We start from the raw sequence: 14,192 nt of genomic DNA, 5'->3' as shown, positions 1-14,192 counted from the left end.
GTCCTCAATCTCTTCCTCGACAAGTCCAAGTTGAGGGGCCAATGCACAAAAAACCAAAACACGTTGCTCATCAAATGCTTCCGCCTTCACATCCCAAACCTACCACCAGCTTCGACATTACAGATGGAGAATCCGACTGTTCACAATCCTCACTCCGTAGCCGTCTTCGTGAGCGACCACCGAATAAAAAAACTAAACCTAACGATGGCGACGGATCGCAATCCGAAGGTCATGCTCTATAATGGATTTTGTCAGCTGTAATTTGGCCACCGTTAACGTTAACACGATCACAAACCCGACTAAAATCAACGCACTTCACACCTTCATCCGCTCGAATCATCTGGACATCGTTTTTCTCCAAGAGGTGGAGAACGAAGGAATCTCCATACCCGGATTCAACGTAATCGCTAATGTAGACCATCACAGGAGAGGCACAGCTATTGCTCTTAAAGACCACCTCCACTTCTCTCATGTAGAGAAAAGCTTGGACGGCAGGTTAATTGCTCTTCGTATTGGTACCACAACTTTCTGCAATATATACGCACCCTCCGGAACAAATATGAGAGCTGAACGTGAGAGATTCTACTCCAATACACTGCCCTATTATCTACGTCATCACACAGATCACGTTGTGTTGGGAGGTGATTTCAACTCTGTTATCAGACAGAGTGACTCTACCGGAATCAACAATATGTCACCTGCTCTGAAATCGCTGATCCAGCAAACCCAAATGGTAGATGTGTGGGCAACACTAAGACCTCGAGATGACGGATTAACTTATATCGCACACAACTCAGCATCTCGACTTGACCGATTCTATATTAACACCAATCTTCGTAACCACATCCGAACAGCTGATTTGCATGTCCTCTGCTTTTCAAATCACAAGGCGCTTGTTTCACGGATATGCTTACAAATGCAAAGCCGCCCACCAGGTCGTGGCTACTGGTCCCTTCGACCCCAACTGTTAACACCTGAAAACCTCGAGGAATTTCGAACATCATGGCAGTACTGGACCCGACTTCGACGAAACTACAATAGTTGGATGCAGTGGTGGATCTGTTTTGCAAAACCGAAAATAAAGTCGTTTTACCGCTGGAAGTCAAAACTAGCGTATGACGAATTTCACCAGAAGCAACAAAACTTGCACATGCAACTTCGAAGAGCCTACGACGACTATTTGCAAGACTCGAGAATGCTTCCAACGATAAACCGAATAAAAGCTGAAATGCTCACACACCAACGTCGCTTCTCCCAAAACTTCTTTCGAGTGAACGATACCTACGTAGCTGGTGAACAAATCTCAACGTTCCATCTAGGTGAGCGAAGAAGGAAAAAAACTACGATCAATCAGCTGTTAGATAATGAAAACGAGATGATTGTAGGAACCGAAGCAATACAGACTCATCTTCTCAACCATTTCACACAACTATACGCCCGTGATCATGTAGATGTAGATGAAGCAGCTGATTTCCAGTGTGACCAAATTATTCCGGAAAATGATGAACTCAACAATTCCTGCATGGAGGAAATAACAACGACCGATATCTTAGCAGCAATCCGAACTAGTGCTTCCCGAAAATCCCCTGGACCGGACGGTATACCAAAAGAGTTCTACGCCAGAACTTTCGAGATAATACATCGTGAAATGAATCTAATTCTGAATGAAGCAAAATCTGGTAATATACCCAGTGAGTTTGTGGCCGGTGTTATAGTACTGGTGAAGAAAAGTGGCTCCGGAAACAATGCACGATCATATCGACCTATTTCACTCCTTAATTATGACTACAAGCTTCTATCCCGTATCATGAAGAAACGTCTTGACAGCATAATGAAAGTACACCATCTACTTAGCGATGCACAAAAATGTTCTAATTCCGACAAAAACATCTTTCAAGCAACACTAGCACTCAAAGACAGAATCGCACACATCAAATCATGCAGAGGGAGAGGTAAGCTCATTTCGTTTGACTTAGAGAATGCCTTCGATCGTGTTGACTACAGCTATCTATATCAATCCATGATATCTCTGGGTATAAACAGAGAGTTTATCAACCTGCTCTCTCGCATATCAGATCTCGCCTCGTCTCGCCTATTGGTTAATGGACACCTCTCTCCAAATTTTCCCATACAACGATCAGTTCGGCAAGGAGATCCAATTGCCATGCATCTGTTTGTGTTGTACATACAACCACTTATAAAGAAACTTCAAAGTATTTGTGGTACAGATCTCATAGTAGCCTACGCAGATGACATTAGTGTGGTGTCCACTAGTACGCACAAGATAGACAGAATGAGAGAAGTGTTTGTGAGTTTTCAAAGAATATCCGGAGCAAAACTAAATCTAGAAAAAACTAAGTGCATTGAGGTTGGTGATACTCGGCGATCATCTATGAACGTACCATGGTTGAACAACGATAACACCATCAAAATTCTGGGAATTATCTACGCAAACTCGATACGACTGATGATAAAGTTGAATTGGAATGAATTGGTTTCGAAACTCCGTCAGCTGATATGGATACACTCCATGCGACTACTCACCTTGAAACAAAAAACTGCATATCTAAACACCTATATGCTGTCCAAAATATGGTATGTCTCGTCAATTCTTCTTCCATCAAACAGACACATAGCTTACCTAACATCTGCGATGGGCAGTTATTTGAATCGAGGTGTTCCTGCTAGAGTCCCGATACAACAGCTGGCAAGAGACATAACTCAAGGAGGTCTCAAACTTCAACTGCCGGTATTTAAATGCAAAGCACTCTTCGTAAACCGACATCTTCGAGAAGCCGACTGCATGCCGTACTACCAACGTTTCGTAGACAGTCAGCCAACAGACATTCTTCCAACTGATGTACCCTGCTTGAAGACTATGATGCAAATCCGCTCGCAACTCCCAACTTTAGTATTGGAGAATACCTCGTCAGCAAAAATACACAACCACTTTGTGAGTCAAACAGATAGACCTAAGGTTGAGTCACAAAATCCAACATTAAACTGGGAACGTGTATGGAAAAACGTAGCAGATCGAAAATTGTCTCCTGAACAACGCCGTCAGCTGTTTTTTATGGTGAATGAGAAACAACCACACCGAAAACTTCTTTTCCATATTCGCAAAGCAGATACAGAGAACTGTCAGCACTGTAACGCACCGGTAGAGACGCTGAAGCATCGATACAGCACGTGCTCACGTGTAGCAGCGGGATGGCAGCTACTTCAACGAAGATTAGGAACGACACTGAATAATCGAACTTTAACATTTGAAGAACTGCTAAGACCAGAGTTGAAAAACATTAGTCAAAGAACACGAGTGTACATCCTTAAAAGTTTTGTTAATTATATTAGGTTTATTAATGCGAGTGATTCAAATCTTGATGTAAGTGCTTTAAATTTTTATCTAGAAACAGATGATACACCATAATGTAAATTGTTGATCAGAAACTTTTGACTATTAAATAAATAAAAAAAAAAAAAAAAAAAAAAAAAAAAAAAAAAAAAAAAAAAAAAAAAAAAAAAAAAAAAAAAAAAAATTCTTAAATGATTGTTTCTGATTTATGCTGAGATTGATATAAAATAATACCCCCAAAAAACCAAAAATTTTGATAATTTTTAAAATTCTCATAAATTTTTAAATGATGTACACTGCCGGCCAAAAGTTTGGGATCACCCACTAAAAAACATGCAAATTTTGATCGTTCATATCTCAGCCGTCTTAGGACATATTGAAAATCTTCTGATCTCATTTGAAAGATAATGAGCAATAGCTATCTCGGAGGTATTTTGCCCAAATATAATGTTTTAGTTTTTAACTTAAAACTTAACCTAAAGTTATAACATTTTCAAACAATCGCACTCAATATTCAAAGCCGATCATCTCGGGATAGGGTGGACCAAATCTCAAAATTTGAGTGGCATTAGAATTCCTGTTCTTTACTTCTCAAAACACAATCAAAAAAATATGAGAAAAAATTCAAGAATGTATTTTTAATTAATAAAATAGACACTTGAGTTATCGTCCAAAAGTTTGGGATCACCTCTTTGTATGGTGAGTTTGGGATCATTCTTATAAAAACATGCAAAATTGTTTTATTCATATCTTTCTCATCTAATATCGTATTGCAGAGCTGAAGGGTTCATTTGGAAGCTTAGGAATTGTTGTTTTTTAATAAATTCATTCAAAAATTATATTTTGAAGTGATAACTTTTAAAAAATCACCTGAAATTAATTGTTTTTTTGAAAGTTCTCAGATTTTTTTTATAGTTCTCACCTTAAAATATAATTTTTTAATGAATTTATTAAAAAACAATAATTCCTAAGCTTCCAAATGAACCCTTCAGCTCTGCAATACGATGTTAGATGAGAAAGATATGAATAAAACAAATTTGCATGTTTTTATAAGAATGATCCCAAACTCACCATACAAAGAGGTGATCCCAAACTTTTGGACGATAACTCGAGTGTCTATTTTATTAATTAAAAATACATTCTTGAATTTTTTCTCAAATTTTTTTGATTGTGTTTTGAGAAGTAAAGAACAGGAATTCTAATGCCACTCAAATTTTGAGATTTGGTCCACCCTATCCCGAGATGATCGGCTTTGAATATTGAGTGCGACTTTTTGAAAATGTTATAACTTTAGGTTAAGTTTTAAGTTAAAAACTAAAACATTATATTTGGGCAAAATACCTTCGAGATAGCTATTGCTCATTATCTTTCAAATTAGATCAGAAGATTTTCAATATGTCCTAAGACGGCTGAGATATGAACGATCAAAATTTGCATGTTTTTTAGTGGGTGATCCCAAACTTTTGGCCGGCAGTGTAGTTAAGCACACCGGATAAGCTAATGAGACCACAAAATATACCCATATATATTTAGTAGACCTTCAGCAATACTTTGAGATATTTTGTATCCCACCAAAATACCTTTATTCATCAAAGCATTATCATAAAAGTTATGAAAATCTCATAAGCAGGGCCGCGTTTCCAGCGAGGGTTTTCAATATCAAGAAAAAAGAGCAATTATAATCCAGCGAGCCGCTGCCGCTCGTTCCAAAAAAGTTGATTACCCGGGAAACAAAATTACCAAACGCAAACATTAATCAAATTAGGCGGCAGAAAAAAAAGAAGTCTGCTCCAGTTTGTGGACCTTGAACCACCATGAAGTTTAAATAACATTTCGGGCTTTAAACCCGGGCGCGGCTGAACTTTTGCTGCTTTCACGCTTACCGATATGGTGTTGTTTGTCCCTGGACTGGATATTTGGAATGCGTACTTCCACCAAAAACCAACATTTACTTTTATCCTACAAGAACATCAAAAACATGTGGATAGAAAAAAAAATCATCCAAATATACCTAGGGATGTAGAAAGTAAAACACCAAAAATAAATATGACTCCATAAGCAACCAGCCCAATGGGATGACGGCAACGATATAGGACCCAGAGGATGATTTTGGATGGGTTTTGCTGCTTGCTGTTAGAGAACAGAGACTTCCCGACATTTGGAAACTGTGTTGTTCTGCTCCAAAGAAGATAATCCCCAAATCACCTATCCGAAATGAGTGTTCCGCATGGATATGTCCTGCTTTTTTCCCCCCAAGCGGAGGATGGAACAAATGTTGGGGAGTTTAGCTACAGCACCCTTTTGTTGGATGGTTGTTTTTTTTTTACTTCTAGCTTCAGGATTGTCCTTTTACGGGACGAGGAAATACCTAGAAGTGGGGACTTGCTACTATGTAGTTTGATGCTCAGCCACGCAGAGCTAGCAGAGGAATCAACCGGAATGCAAACATAGAAACTGTTTCGCACTAATCCAGCTGGATTGACCAGAGTTTCGATACCCTAGCAAAGCAGCACCAGAATGTTGTATCCACTTCGAGAGTATTCTATTTGGGAGGGAAAGTGTTTGTTCCACCGGTCATCCTTAAAAAAACGGTGGGTGGGAAAGTTTGACATCTGGGGAAACTTGTTGGCTTCATGTTGTTAGTGTGGATGAAGAGGAAAATTCGGGGAAAACATGCTTGTTTGTTGTAGTCATTTTTCCTACTTTCATCTTTTCGAATATTGGGCGGTCCAGCAGGGAAGCGCGTGTTCATCGAACCAAAGATTATCGTAAATGCATTATTATTATTATTTCAGTTGCTGTTAAAATTGGTTCCTGTTTGAGTTCGATTTGAGGGAATCCGAATGAAAACAAAAACAACTGGTAAAATCGTTGATAATGTGGGTTCAAAAAATTATATGAATTTAATTCAACAGAATTGTGTGTGTTCAAATGTCGTTCATGAAGTTGGTTGCATTTTATTTGCATTATTCATGTGAAAGCTCTCTTCCAATTGGAATTGGTTTCAGTTTCAATTTAACTACGGACGATTATAAGCCGCTTTTGAGGTTTTCGACTTCAAATGCTTAGTTTAAATTTTTGGACTTTTGAAAGGGAAAATTCAATTGAAAGCTGAAAGAATCAGATAGATTAGTCAACATATTTCAGATCAAAATAAAAACTTTGCCAGTTACATCACAAGTTTTGACAAACAAAAGTCTGTATAAAATTAAAGTTTTGAAATCAGTAGTCCTTATAAAATCACTGTTATTGCCTTTTTCAACAAAATTTTTAAACACAAATGATTTCAAACATCATCCGGCACTAATCAAACCATGTTTTGTTTTGTTGCTTAACTTTATTAAATTGAATTAACATTTTAATATTTTTTATCATTGATTCATGATAACTTTCATAAGACTCAAAATAACGAATTAAAACCTTTTCTTTGATGCAACGGCACTTATTAAATTTTTATTTAAGTACTAGCTGACCCGGTGTGCATTGCTACACCTTGCAAAAATAAATGTTATTTATAAAAATTTATTCAAATTTAGATTTTTGTAAGCATATTTTTTAATCAAACCTCATCATGGTTTAGAACCAACAACTTTGAAATGAAAGCTGCAGCTGGAGTTCCGAATTACAATTCAAAGATTGTACATATTATTTACTGAAGCTTGATCTCTAAACTTGTTTTTCAAGATCTGAAATTTGTTCTCTGTTTTTAAAGCTTCAAAATGACTCAAATAATGTCAATATTTATGGATTTTCCACCTTTTTTCCCAAAGTGGGAAGTTACGAACTTCCGTAGAAACATTTGTCACATCTATTTTTGAGTTATGCCAAATATCCGTACGCAAAAAAACCCTCTTTTAAAATATGGTCCATACTTTGAAAAGCACTTTATCTTAAACTTACATGGGAGCTCCCCCATCTTTTCCAATTTTGTCCTACACTGCTTGAAGAAGGTAGGCTGATTTACCCAGCTCGAGTTTATATAAATTTCTAATTGAAAGAAGCAGATTCGCATATTGGGATTTATTGCACATTGTACTTTATGGAAATAGAATTTTGAAAACCGTTCAATAGCGTGAATCGGGACAGATTTTTGGGTATATTCCTAAATTCTGTATTATGAGCACTTCCAGCCCCTGATTAGCTTTAGATGATGTATTCTTTGGAGTTAAAAAAAAATAAGCTATCAAAATTTGAAAAAAAAACGATAAAAAGGAATTTAATAATATTTTCAAACAGATTTTTTCTCCATCCTCGCCCTTCGAGGCAGCTTGAATATCTATCCTTTTTGCGCCAAAATTATGTTAAACAAATTTTTCTCCATATGCCAAACTCGTGGACATGAGACATTACAGCTTGAAGTTTTCCCAAACAACACTTATCATGGTATTAAAATTATCGATTCTATACAATGCAAATTTATTTTTTTTAATAAATTTATTAAAGCAAAAAATATCAGTTGCATCACTAAATAATTTCTCCGCGTTTTTGATTTTCTCTTTGAAAGTCAAATATTCAAAAATGTTGGCAAAAACAAATTTCTAAGTTAACATTTGTCCCGTATATTGGGGCAAGTGTAAACGCAAAGCTTATTTTTAGATGCGTCAGAGTTATGGCTTCAAAATATATTTAATGCGTATAACTGTTTGTTTGTTTTATCAAGTTTCATTGATATATCTGCAGTATTCTAGCAGTATAAATGTATGTTTGTTATTCCACTTTTAACGAATGCTGTTCAAAGCAAATGACCTTCATTAACAAAGACATTTAAAAGTTTAAAATACCCGCTTCAGTTTCAACATTCGGAATACCCCTTCTTGTCTTTTCATCATATTGAATCATTTTGAAGATGAATTTCTTAAAAGTTCGACGTTTAGCCTTGCCCCACCATGTAAGTTGACAGGAGGGAATATTGTTTTGAACACTTTAAAAGTATACTAAAAATTTCTCATAAAAATTTTGCTTCCAGTTTCAGTTCTAAACTCTCACTTTTCAAAACAGTAGCGAATCAAAAGTCTCTTTTATGTAGCCATGTAACACAAAAACACTTTTCATGTTAATTACGTACTTGAATTGGTATGTAAGCAAAAAGTAGGACGTTTTTTTCAGATTTTTTTAAAATAAAAAGTTTCCATTTTCATTTCTAAATTTTTTTCAAATGTGTATTTGGGCTGATGTAACAATTTTTAGAAGAAAACATACTTTTTTATTTTTTTTGTAACAGAGAAAAGTTGAACGTTTGAATATGCTCTAGTGTTCCATGAATAAAAATTCTTTGGGAAATTAAATTCCCTCACTTTTGGTCAATAAAAATCAGTTTATTTTTTTTTTCAATTGTCTGCAAGGTGCCATATCATTATTTCATTTGCATCAGAACTAAATTATATTTTTTAGACAACAAATTCTATATAGACAACATATATGGAAGTATTTTTGCAAATCTTTCAATTGCTTTTGATTCGATTGATAAAATACCAATCCGTGTCACATCTAGGCGTCATTTATTTCTACGTGCTGTGTACAATAAAGCAAGAAAAAATACATCTAGGTTGCATATCGCCCCCACGTGCATAAGAAATATAGGTACTTGGTTAAGAAATAGGCGCAAATTTTTGAATTTTTCCAGCGATTAATGAACAGTATGCTTTGGCTACTATCCACTTGCGACGACGTTAAACGTTGCTAGAAACGAAAAACATACCCCTCAAAGAAAAACGAAAATCTCTAAAAATGACCGCCAGAACTTTTCAATTTCAGATTTTGGCAAAAAAAAATTTGTTCGATAGGCAAAATGTCAATCTGGGTCACATCTAGGCGTCATACATAATCATGTGCTGTACAAATGAGCTAAGAATCAAGTAGAAAAAAAAATCACATCGAGGCTTCATATCGCCACCCCTTGCATTGAAAATGTGCTTGGTTGAGAAATACGAGCCAAAATATTATGCATGCAGAAAAAATCCAAAATATGAGCGCTAATAATCATAGCAGCTTTGCCTACTAGCGACACGTCGCATACGTCGCGACGTTGAAAATAATAACGACGCACCGCGAGTTTCCTAGGAGACTTGAAGCATGCGATTGGTGGCCTAAAGAAAATGTACAGTGAATAACATAAACAATGTTCGAGTACTATATCGAAATCGCCTACTGGACTGAAAAAGAAAAAAATAACCTGCAAATGACAGGAATCTCGCTAGTAAAAATGCGTCGCTAGTCCTACTGTCGCTATTCGGTTTGGTGCTATACACATAATATTCCCACTGATCAGTATGCTATACCATGGTTACTGTCCTCTCGCGACGTTGGCGCGCGACGCCTCGACCATGGAGACGAAAAACAAACCGCCCAAAGGAGAAAAAAACTTGGGTCGAAAAACTACAAATTTTGTATGGGGGCCCTCTCTCCCTTAAGTCGGATGGGGTTGTAACTATTATAGAAACCATCTCCGGCCCCAAAAACCCTCAGATGCCAAGTTTCACGATGATCGGTTCAGTAGTTTCCGAGTCTATAGGGAACAGACAGACAGACAAACATTCATTATTATATATATAGATAAAATTATGAAGGTGTTATTTAATTATCACAAATTTATGATGATATAGATTCTCACAAATTAATCTTGTTTATTTGATGATTTTGATTCTCTTGATGTAGAAATATTTCCCGAGCAATCACCATTTTTTTAATCATTTTTTAATTCAGTTACCTGTCTGGGGTGAAACGCAAATAAAAAAGAGACTTCATGAATCTCGTTTCTATATCCTTGAATATGATTGTTCTGCATTACGCGTTTGTAAGTTCTTTTAAAGTTTCATATAACCATTAAATTGTACTCTAGATTTCAACTAGTTGAATTATAATACCATTTTCTACCCCTCAATGTATGCAAAACAATGTAACAGCTTCATTGACATAAAAAAATGCAAAATTTAGTGCGAACCAGGGCCGTAAGAAGAACCAGCTCAAAGGGGTATAATAAAATCAGTGTAAAATTTGAGATGATCTGGTTGATTCCTGATTTTGCGCAACATGTTTCTATTTTGTATGGAAATTTTTATGGAAAAAAAATTGCGAATTAAATCATCTAAAAAATTAAACCAAGCTTTAAATGAATTTTTTTTCCATTTAATGGTGTTGCCTATTTTTAAGCTTCTTTTGTGGTAACATGAGAAGAAGCTTAGTAAAAAATCATAACTATTATAAAAGAAAAAAATCTGAATTTAATAAAAAGATTTAAAATTAGTAGGTTTTACTTGGGTTTTTCCGGCTAGAGCTTTCACAAACTTCAAGAAATGTTTTTGTCGAGGTTAAATAAATCAACAAAGTCTATGCAAAGCAGCATATGGTTAAACTGCTTTTAAATGTGCAGTCAAAACTGATTAAATTAAAATATAGTTTGAATTTTTTTTCCATCGAATATCTTTTCTGGGTTTAACTTAGATATCAGTTATGTTTACATGAAATGTACTGCAGGAACCAAGGCATATTTAAAATCCAAACATATAGTTTTTAGAACTTTCAGTACATATCTGGCGATTTTTGAATGAAAATTTTTGTATTCCTATACAAATGTTTATACATAATTTAAACACGTTGTGCTACTTCAGGACTGAATGAATCGTTGAAAACAAATTATATTGTTGGTTGTAGCAGTGAAAATGACCAAATAAAATTATGAAAGGTGTAAAAATGTATAAATTTGAAACTTGCATATAAAGCGTGCAGCGGTCTAATACATTCATCAAATTATCATAATTTATTTATTTCTTAATTAATATTCCCAAAGAAGGAAATCTGTAAAAGAAATCCAGATCTCATTTAACACTTTATCTCATTATCACCTGGTATGTGTTTCCTAACTGACTCTGATTAAATTAACTTACGAACTTCATATTCCATGATCGCTGGCGTGGCTAAGCAGAACAAGTTCTACCTCGCCAATGCTTGCTACTCCGTGATTGATCGAGGCCATCAGTTTTGTGCAAGGGCCATGGTGCTTGGGACTAGCAGTTCATTCACAATGCACAAAACTCATGCTCTCCCTTTGAAAATGATCAATAACGGCGCCGGCCACGTCCTAGTAATCAGGGGAATGAAGGAAGGATTGTTAGTAGGATAATTCAAAGGATTAATTAACAACCTGTTGTCTCTTCATATTCCAAAGATTAATTTTGCAAAATTCAGAAGCAATGGTAAGTCAATATCACCAACTATAGAAACCGTCTATACGTCTGCGAATCTATATTCAAATATCCATGGAAAAGGTGTTGTTAGTAGGGGGAAGGTTATAGATCAGGATCCATTTTGGTGAATGATGCGATCAAGTTATCCTACACCTCCTATGCTCCTAGATTTTTCCTAAGGAAACTCCTATTTATAACTTTGAGGCAGTGAAAAAAATTTTATAGGTAAATTGAAAAAGTGTTTAAATTTCTTTAAACTAGCTTGTTTTCCTAATTCTTGTTCCTGATACACTAATGTGTATCAAATAACGACCCTTTAGATTGAAAATACTTCTATCAAACTTCGAAGAATATTCATAAGAAGATATACAAAATATTAGAGTAATGTCAATGGATGAAGTGAATTTACTTTCTGTTCTTTTTAATTTTTAAATTGATATGTAGGTTGTGATAACTGACTAAGATCGTTTTTAGAAACTCATCAGTGCAATTCAACTCTTTGCCTCAGTTTGATTTCGTGATTGCACGGAGAAAATAAATCAAAATGTGTAAAAATTAAAATAATATATTTAAAATTCATTAAAACTTCATAAGAATTAAACATTTGAGTGTATTCGGAGGGACTGGAAGCTGGAATATACCCACTTATAATATTTATGCTGAAAATAAGTTTAAATTATTTATTATTTATTATTATTTACAAATACATTGTTTTTTAGATTTTTTGCTTTCAAAATATGAAGCCGATGAAATTCTACTTGTTCAAATATTGTCGGGATCCTACTGAAAATATTCTTATACGACAATGTGAAATTTCATAGATGTTCATGATAGATATACTCTAATAGTAGACTTTAAATATTTTAATATTTGTGATAAATTTTGAACTTTCGAAAAACATTTAAAAGAAAGGATGATTTAATTAAATAATTCCAGGCAATGAAAGTGATAGAATATTTAAAATCCATTCAATTATACAACAGAATTTAGTATTACTTTGTAACAAGGAAAAAACGAGGGACCGAATGTCAAAAAAGGTCCTTAAAAAAATATAAAAAAATAAATAATTTAGCTACTAATAATTCTATACCACAAACTTTATTTTCATTTTTGAACTCTATGAAGCATCATCTAAAAACTATGTTGAAATGATAATTTTGATTAAGAAATATTTCAAATAAATGACACCTGTCTTTTAAAACAAGATTAAAATATTGCTTATGCTTATGCTTATGATACGTACACAGCCAGATTCTTGTCAGCATCCCGGTGAATAGTAAAAGTACATTTACTATTCATCTTATCAAGGCCGGGCCCACTGTGCAGTATTGGACGCAGAGACAACTGGAACCAGGGGAGGAAGAAACGTGGACAACAGTACCATACGTTCCCATGATCATTTGATATTTATTCGTTGGGAGCATAGATGCTAAGATATTTCTATGCTCCTTGATGTTGGGCCTTGCGATTCTTCCTTCAGGGGATGGAAATGAGGTTTTTCTACATGGCGTCCACAATTTAACAATATAATAATTAAAGAAATTTCTTTAACCATTATACACAGTTTAGTTATGGATCCCTGTACCTCCATCTCAGGTCATCGACCATGGTTATAGCGCCATTGCCCGCTTTTGAAAAGATTTGAAAGAGCAGAGAAATTATTCATACAGCACCAAAATCCTTAGAACTTTTCCATTCTAAAAGATTTCAGCGCCAAAAGGAATACATACACATTACACATACACAAACTAAAAATATCAAAAGTGAAATTCTTAAAACTATTATTTATGTTAAGATTTCATAACAATGATTAAAACAACGTGCGTTGCGCGCAATACATAATATCATTAGCTGTGCGTTATTTTTCCAGTAGATATTCATTGTATTTAAACAATTCGGTTGGCATCTACAAGAATTATCAGATTAATAAAAGGTCGGAAAATTATGGAAAATCAAGTGTCACGTTCTTCAGCTGTGTGATAAAAGTGGTGTTTAAAAAGAAAACCTATGAAAATGTCAATGAGAAATATATGTATACATTCAAAATTCAATTTTTTTTTATCGACGGTTAAATTCCATTAGGACTTGTCTATGTATCGTGTGATCATCTGACATCTGTGACATCTTTTAACTAAGAGTTGGTGAATCTCGTTTTAAGCTTTTTTCCCCAGTTTTAAGCTATTTTGCCTTGATAACATAGGGATGAAAGCTTAAATCTGACAAAAAAAAAGCCTAAATCTGAGGTATTTGCTCCACACGGATTGTATATCGTTGCCGGGATCTGCGTTTCACATAATGATGAACATGATGGTGAGTATAAAATAAAGCAGAAAGCGGAATGAAACGCACACAAGATCCATTAGCTATACGAAAAATAAAAGTAGACCGGCTCAAAACATAGCAAAACAGATGGATAGTCACACAAAAGGCAAGTGTTGAGGGTGTCAATTCTAGGGAGATCTACGGAGCTCTAGAAAACTATAAAAAATAATTATTATACATTTTTATCTAAACCACATTAAAAACACAAAATTCATCTTCCAAGATGAACTAATGAAAATGGTTCTACTCTACTTAGCTTTAATTTGGTAGTGTCAGCATAAATAAGAAAATCCGTATGCCGTCCATGTAGTTGTCCGATTGATGAAAGTGAACCA

The sequence above is a fragment of the Uranotaenia lowii genome, chromosome 2 (assembly GCF_029784155.1).
Source record: "Uranotaenia lowii strain MFRU-FL chromosome 2, ASM2978415v1, whole genome shotgun sequence".
NCBI lineage: Eukaryota > Metazoa > Arthropoda > Insecta > Diptera > Culicidae > Uranotaenia > Uranotaenia lowii.
The sequence above is the reverse complement of the archived record's forward strand: the minus strand, read 5'-3'. Positions refer to the sequence as shown.